This window comes from Cnephaeus nilssonii (assembly GCF_951640355.1).
Source record: "Cnephaeus nilssonii genome assembly, chromosome: 8".
In the NCBI taxonomy this organism is placed as follows: domain Eukaryota; kingdom Metazoa; phylum Chordata; class Mammalia; order Chiroptera; family Vespertilionidae; genus Cnephaeus; species Cnephaeus nilssonii.
Window position 1 is genome coordinate 92777536 of NC_137079.1, and position 8350 is coordinate 92785885.

General features: G+C 40.4%; 1 protein-coding gene across 1 annotated transcript in view; it reads left to right on the forward strand.

Annotated features, from left to right (window-relative positions):
• Window positions 1–8350, forward strand: part of LHFPL6 (LHFPL tetraspan subfamily member 6) — a 266078-nt gene that overhangs the window by 54207 nt on the left and 203521 nt on the right. The window lies entirely within an intron of this gene.

Genomic DNA, 8350 nt, shown 5'->3' on the forward strand with positions numbered 1-8350 from the left:
AAACAATACAGTGGAATTATTAAAGAAGACTGTAAAATTTTTTGTATATCATAAGCATTTTTTGACATGCAGATATGTTTGAAGCATTTCACCAAGATATTGTTTTTCTGATGTATGCTAATTGGCATTGTACAATTTTAGAACTGAACAGTTCAGCACCTTTATTTTAGACTATAACCACAGTGTACTGAGGCCTGAGGAGCATGTTACTTGGCATGGTTATAGCATAGCAAAGCTGGAACCACTAAAGTTCACGTCTCTTGACTCCTAATCCAGCACCATTTGTACTTATTTCTCATAAATACTCTGAGCTGAGGATATGATTTCAGTAAATACTGAGTCTATAGGGGCCAGATGTCACTAGTCTTACAGAGAAGAAAATGAGCAGAGCATCAAAGGTAGTGATTACAACTAAGTAAAAGCAACCTCAGAGTCTTCTCAGGAGACCCCAGGAAAGTCATTCATTAATAAACAACTATGAGTTGAGTGCTTATTATGTACCAGCACCACTGTAGACAATGGGATAGAGGTGGAAGAGACACATATGTGCCAAGCAAAAGCAGAACACAAAGTGTATTGGGATAGAAGGTTTTAGATTGAGAGAACATATTAGACAAAGATCAGCAAAGTAGTAGGCAAGAACTGGCTTGCTTTCCACAATAAACTCTTCAAAACCAAGAGGCACTGAATGGGTAAACAAAATGTGGTAAATATATACAATGGAATAATTTGCCATCATAAAAAGAAATTTAATTCTGATACATGCTACAGCATGGATGAATCCTGAAAACATTATGCTAAGCCAGACACAGAAGGACAAATATGTGATTCCACTTATATGAGGAACAAGGAGTAGGAAATTCATAGAGATAGAAAATAGAACACAGGTTACCAGGAATGGGAAAGAGTGAGTGATGGGAAGTTACTATTCAATAAGTACAGAGTTTTTGTTTGGACTGATTTAAAAATTTTTCTGGAAATGGATAGCTGTGATGGTTGTACTTAATACCACTGAATCATACACATAAAAATTGTTAAATTATGTATTTCATGCTAGGTGTATTTCACCACATACACACAAAAAAACCTTGGAGGCTGCCTTATTCATCATTATAACCCATTCCCTAGCACTTATCACAGAGCAGGCGCTAGTATTTATTGAACTGAATTGACTCAGGTGCCAAAGAAGGAACTCAAGACAGAATTGGGATATACATCATGTTGGGGGTCGCAGACAATTGGGGATTTCAGCTCATGCAGACAGAATGGATTCCCACAGTGAGGAAAGAAGGCTTCCTAGAGCTTTGAGGTTTGGCATCAATGACAGTTGGAGTGGCTTGTTACACTGTCAGGGGTGGAGCCTAGACTGGTGGCGGGTTCAGAGAGAGCACAATGAAGTGCCCAGCCAAGCAGGAAAGACATTTTGCTCTGTGTGTGTGTATGTTCATATTGTTATTATCCATTGAATATTTCATTCTTACTAAATGGTGAAACTAGACACTATACTACTTGAAACATCAAAGAGCATTGTAAGCCATGTTTTCAGAAGAAAGCATCCTATATTAGTTTGGATTCTTTCTGCTGCTACTTCAGTTTTTCAACACATGGATACATACATACACACATACAGGGTCCCAAAAATGTATATACATATTTTGAATGATTATAAAGGCAATGTTTATTAAAATATATTTCTTTTTCAAAATTGAGCTGTCAGCTGTTAAGGTGTGCATATATTTTTTAACACCCTGTATGTATGTGTGTGTGTGTGTGTGTGTGTGTGTGTGTATACATATATATGTATATGTTTTAGAGGCCCAATGCACAAAATTCATGCAAGAATTGGCCTTCCTTCCCCTGGCTGCCAGCACCGGCTTCCCTCTGGCAGCTGGGACCCAGGCTTCCCTCAGCCTGGCTTTGTCTGGAAGGTTGTCTGGAAGGACATCCGGTCTAATTAGCATATTATGCTTTTATTATTATAGATATTTATATGTATTACAGCTCAAAAATACTATGTAACTATCACTTAACTACCGTCCAAGTGAAGATACAGAATATTTTCTATTTTTAGCACTCCAGGAGGTGCCCCAATCCCTCCTTTCAGTCAGCCTTTCCCTCCACTCCCATGTTAACCTGTCCCACACATTTTAAATGAGTATCTACTGTGCCAGGCACTGTTCTAGGCACTGGAGCAGATACAAAGATGAATAAGATGGTCCCTGCTCTCTAGTAGATCAGAGCTCAGAGATGGAAATAAGCATATAAATAAAAATGTGCATAACTACTCTAATAATTATAAAGGAGATAATTCATGTGAGCTGGAGTAGTTAGAAAAAACTGTGCATAAGAGAGGACAGTTTATTTTAGGTGGATCTTGAAGGATAACAAATAGGTTTTTCAGAGGCAGAGCTAGAAGACGAGGCCTCCAGGTAAGGAGAACACTAGGAGTTAAGGCTCAGAGGCAGGAGTAAGGGTTGCAGTGGCTTATGGAGGGAGTGAAATCTTGTGTGAGTGCATAATTAATGACATAATGGCAACCTTTGGAGATCCCTGACCACTAGAATAATGAAAACTGCCTGTAGAATTTAATTTAATTTTTTCTGTCTGAAAATTTTCCTGAAGAGCAAATATGGAAAAATTGCAGGATTTGATTTATATTCAAGCTATACGTTTACAGCCACAAAATCCAAACTATTTTTATTAAGAGTGATTTATTTTCTCAGCAGGATAGGGAGACAGAGGGTGCTCTTAGGAAACTACTGGGTTGGTCAGAGGCAGCTTAAGTTTCCATGTGTGACCCCTGATGGTTTTTATTAATACAACCTGCTAAATTACTGGAGAAATAAACTTTATTAATATTGTCAGATTTACTCGTCTTATAGAGAAAGTATACTTCTAATATTTTCTCAGCAACCGAGTACTTGCTAAGTATTAGGTATTCTTGTTTTACTTTGAACTTCTACTCAGAACTGAAATGAGTATATTAGTTTCTCTCCCTGTTCATTTGTGTTCTAATGAGAAAAAAATTTCGAAATGCATTTGTTTTTACTCTCTGGTAAACTGTTCTTTATCTAAGTTAATAAAGGAAAGGGGTTATCCCAAATTAGCTAAATAGAAGTTTGACAATTTAAAACAATTTGAGAGGTGTGTAATTTTATTATTTCCCCATTAAAACATTTCTCTCAACTTTTAGATAAGTATTATCTAATGGAAGTCTATTTATAGGAGGATACAATTGTTTTATAATTGTGATATTAATTGCTAACCCCCAAACTCCCACAATGTGTTGAAAACTCATCATATGAAGGAGATCACATATATCTCTGATGATCATATTTCCCATAAAAAAATCCTATCTGCTGGGTTAGGGCAGAGATAAATCTTGCCTCCTGTCAACAAATTTACATAAATCTCAGGCCACAAATCATAAAAATACAGTAGTATTTCTAGTAATATGTATTATTTCCTGGGTGAGTATAATATTTAAAAGCAGGTTATTTTTTAAATAATATGTTTCTGTAAACAACTTTCTAATTGTTTCAATTTTATAAAAGTTTTTTATTTTTATAATATAATTTAAAGTAATTTCTTTTTATATCATTTCTGGTGAATTTAAGTTAAAAATCCCAAAATAATATGCTCCAACCAACTGAGCTACCTGGCCAGGGCTGAATGGATTTTTAAAGCATTCAAATTTTCTAGTGTGGAAGGTTGCAGAGACTTTTTCTCTGGCATGAGATAAACTGTTAGGATAAATCTGTCTGACATAGACACTCTGGAATGTGTGCCCTTTGAAGATGGACTTTTTTCATGTTGGTCTGAGTTTTCTATTTTTCCTTAAAACTGTTACTAGGGGCCCAGTGCATGAATTTGTGCACCTTGAAAGGAACTGTGGGCTGCCATGCTGCGGTGGGCACAGGGGCGGGTCTCGGCCCATCCACCGCACCCCCGACTGGCCCCTCCCATCATGGGCACCCCCACCTCCTCCCCTGTCTGCCAGAAGCCCCGCTCCCACTGCCGCCACTCCCACGTGCTGACGGCGCTGACCCTGCTTGTACCTGCTGATGGCTCAGAGCAATTGGGGCCGGCGCCAGCAGCGGGAGAGAGCAGGGCTGGCGCCATCAGCAGGGGCGAGTGGCAGCTGCTGCCCTGATTGCCCCTCAGGAGCAGGTGGAGGTGGATAAGCCTTCAGGGCGATCAGGGCTGGCAGCCGCCACTCGCCTCCGCTGACAGCGCTGAGCGATCAGGACCAGCACTGGTGCCAGCAGTGGGTGCAAGCAACGACTCCAGCACTGGCTGCGGGTATGAGTGGGGCTGGCGTGGGCAGTGGGTGTGAGTGGGGCCATCGCTGGCAGTGAGTGCAAGGAGGAGGCTGCTGGCCCCGATCGCCCCTCAGGAGCAGGGGGAGGTGAAGAAGCCCTGAGGGGCAATCAAGGCCGGCAGCTGCCGCTTGTACCCGCTGACAGTGCGGAGCGATCGGGGCCAGCGCCAGGCACCGGCAGTGGGTGCAAACAGCACCTCCAGTGCCAGCAGAGGGTGCAATTGGGGCCGGCACCAGCAGCAGGTGCGAGCACTGGGCAGGACCGCAGTGCGCGAGCAGAGAATTTTCAGTAACAACCAGAGACTTGCCCCTATGACAGTGACCAGAGCCACACCATGGTCTGGCGCCCCAGCTCACCTGCTCCATCATCCTGCTGCTGCCGACGCCCGCCATGTTCTGCATGCGCCCCCTGGTGGTCAGCACACGTCATAGCAACCAGTTGTTCAGTTGTTCTGCCGTTTGGTCTATTTGCATATTAGCCTTTTATTATATAGGATTTCTTTGGTTCATGAACTTACGTTTTACAGCCTAGGTATAATTTTTTGTGCATTTTAGCTAAAATCACATAGAATTGTTTGGTGTGTATATTTAAGATTGTGAACTTATAGTGGTCAGTGACCTAACCTGTCCCATTATTTTCAGGCAGTAATGTGTTTATGGCTTTTGCAGAAGGAGGGATAGAGTGAGAAGTGGGAAGACACTACAGAGAACAGTGAATGAACTTTAAAAATTCCACAAGGTTCAAGGCTCCCATCAGTAGGAAAACAGTTAATCAAAATGACAGGTGCAGAGATACAAGTATGTTGAGATAATATACTGAATAGCCTTGTAATTACCTTAAGGAAATGTCTGAATTTCTCTTCAATCTTGAATGTGCTAGAATAAGTACAGAGTAGATAGCTAAGGCTCAGGAGTTGACAAATGAAGAATCATGCTTCATTGTTTTAGGAAAAGTAATTGCCTAAAAAGAAACTGCCTATCACCTGCTGATGAAGTCTTATGTAAATCAGAACTGGATTCATTACTAACTGACTCATTATAATATTAGTTTAAGTAGAATTTTAACTGCATTCTGCTGGTCAAGCATGCAAGAGATCTGGGTTAGGAGGAAAGATCCTGGTGAATGATAAGGAGAGGGATTAGGAGGAAGTGGAGAGAGCTGCTAGAGCTGGCTTTAGGTATGGCACCTGGGAATTGAGAGAAGGCAGGAAGTAGGGTTGGTGGGAACAGCTTCAGATTTCAGTGCATTTCTGAGACCTCAGCTAGGTCAATGGGGAGTCCTCAAGCACCAATTGCCCAAGTAGGGCAGGAATGGCTAACTCAAATAGTACCCTTGCAGTGCTCAGTCATTAGCTGGGAGAACATTGGAGGCATGGCTTTGGCATTAGTGCAGAGGGCCTGAAGATATGGAGAGTGGCATCTATTCTGTTGACCCTGCTTCTCTCTTGAAGGGAGATATGAGTGGTGAAACTCCATGGCTGCCACAACCAGCATTGTCTATGAAAGCAACCTTTATCAATACACATCCCATCTCCCTCCCAACCTTCCCCCTAACTTGCCTCCACCTCTCCATCACCTCTCCACCTCCCTCCTCCATCTTTATTCTTGGTTTCCATGCCTTCATAGCAATCGCTTGGCTGCGTAATTAAATTTAACAAAAAGAATGACACTCTGCAATGTATATTTCTTTAACATTTTAGAGATTGCCCCATGGGAAAATGTTTTGATAGTTCAATTTTATTACTTGCTGCTTGTGAACTTAGGGCTGTGACCTGATAAATGGTAGGTCTTTTGCCAACTAGATAATGAAAAAGACACTTAATGCATAAAGAGAATGGTGATATTACCATAACTAATTTTTCTACATAGTGTCAAGCAGATGGCTGAAGTAGGTAATCAATAAATGCTTTGTGAATGGTTGAGAAGGGTTATTCTGATCTCTACTTACTTGAGTTATTTATTTAGATTGCAGATAGTCTCTGTCTAACCCCAGACCCCTTCTTTGTTATATACCGAGCTTAATTGTTCACTGTAAAAACTAAAACAGGCAATTATGACTCTTAAAGGAAGAGATAAAATCACAGCAGAAGAAAAGTGTTTTTGTCTCTAACAAATCTTCAATTTAATTTATTTGCTCTAATTTGGGTACAAAATGTAACAGCACACATATCTCTGAAGGTCAACTTCAACCAAATAAAAGTTGGTACCTAGTAAAACAGAATGTGTACACTACCCCTGAATCCATAGAGCAACCCAACCAAGTGCCTGAAATTACCTTTTAGTGATATATAAAGACCTTGCTTCCCTATTAATATAACTAAAAATATCTACCCTTCTGCTCTTTTGAATTTTTATTTAAATTTCTTCCAGCAAGAGATATATTTTCTGTTTTACAATGCCAGCCTAATTTTTAAAGGAAAACAAGTGATTATTGGGGTAACCCCACTACTCTGCTGTTTCAAGCTCCGGCCAAAAAGAATTCTTGTTTCATTTATTAAATTTTTTTTGTCTTAGAAATGTCTACGACATGAAATGAAACTAGTTAGTATCAAGTTGGTTATAGAGATATTTTCCATGCTGCTTTTCAGGCCATTTGTATTCATGAGTTATAGATTTCTACCAAATTCCAATGTAAAGGAGGGGTTCCCCCACACCAACAAGTAATTCTCTGACACCAGCTGGGTGTCTTGCAATTCAACTCAATTCTGACACTATCCACCCAGAGATAGCATCAGATTCTACAGGTTAAGGGCTGCCTTCCACTTCAGATGCCAATTGTAAGTTTAGGTTGTTACCTGTGTTTCTGACTAAATGGCTATACATCAGAGGTTCCCACGACCCCCTTAGGTTTGACTAATTTGCTAGAGTGGCTCAGAGAACTAAGAAAAACTGTTTATTCGCTAGATCACTGGCTTATTACAAAGGATATTAAAGGATAGGTATCAACAACAGATGAAGAGATACGTAGGACAAGATCTGAACAAAAGAGCTTTTGTTTCTGTGGAGACTAGGGTCAGCTAAAACAAGGAAGCATTCTGGTTCCCCAACCAGGAAGCTCTCTGAAGCCCCTCCTTTAGGGTTTTTATGGAGGCTTTATTGCATAGACATGATTGATTAAGTCATTGACCACTGGTGATTGAGTCAATCTCCAGCCCCTCCTCCCTCCCTGAAGGAAATCAGGGGTGGGACTAAAAGTTCCACCCTTCTTGTCATGTTGGTTCCTCCAGCAACCAGCCCCCATCCTTAGGTGCTTTCTAAGAGTCACCTCATTTGAGAATATCTGAGTACCTCCTACCATTCTGTAGGTTGTTTTTACATTTTGTTGATGGTTTCCTTTTCTGTGCAAAAGTTTTTTTAGTTTGATGTAGTCCCATTTGTTTATGTTTTATTTTGTTGCCCTTTTCCTAAGAGACATAAAAAGAAATACTACTATGGAAGGAGACGGAAGGGCATTGGGAGGCAGCCTGGGGGACATATTTGTGAGACAGGTACTAAGTAAGACAATTTGTAAACCCTCCTCAAGAGGACTCAAAAAAAAGGGAGGAAGGAAGGAAGGAAGGAAGGAAGGAAGGAAGGAAGGAAGGAAGGGAGGAAGGAAGGAAAGAAAAAGTCACCTCATTAACATAAACTTATTCATTTTGTGTTAATTCTTTTTGCCAAACATGAAAAATGTATTTAGAGGGAATTCCTGGAAAAATATCTGGGGAACTAAAAATAATAATCATGGTTTTATTTTAAGCTTATCAACAGGGGTGTCAAGTTCAAGAATTATAGCCCAGATGTACAGGAAGTAGCTCATAAATTCTGTTTCTCACTGTTTTATCTTCCCTAAAATGGAAATAATTTTTAATATCATAGACAGAAATGGGAAAATTCCACTATTATTTGTAAAGGTTAAACTATGGTGACTGAACATTGACAGGGACACTCTCAGTGGCTGGCTTCTGGGAGAGTGGGATGCTCTATACTGTAGAGAAGATAGTCTGGCATTCAGGATCTACCAAATGTTGCTGGGCCTGTTCCTCTTTG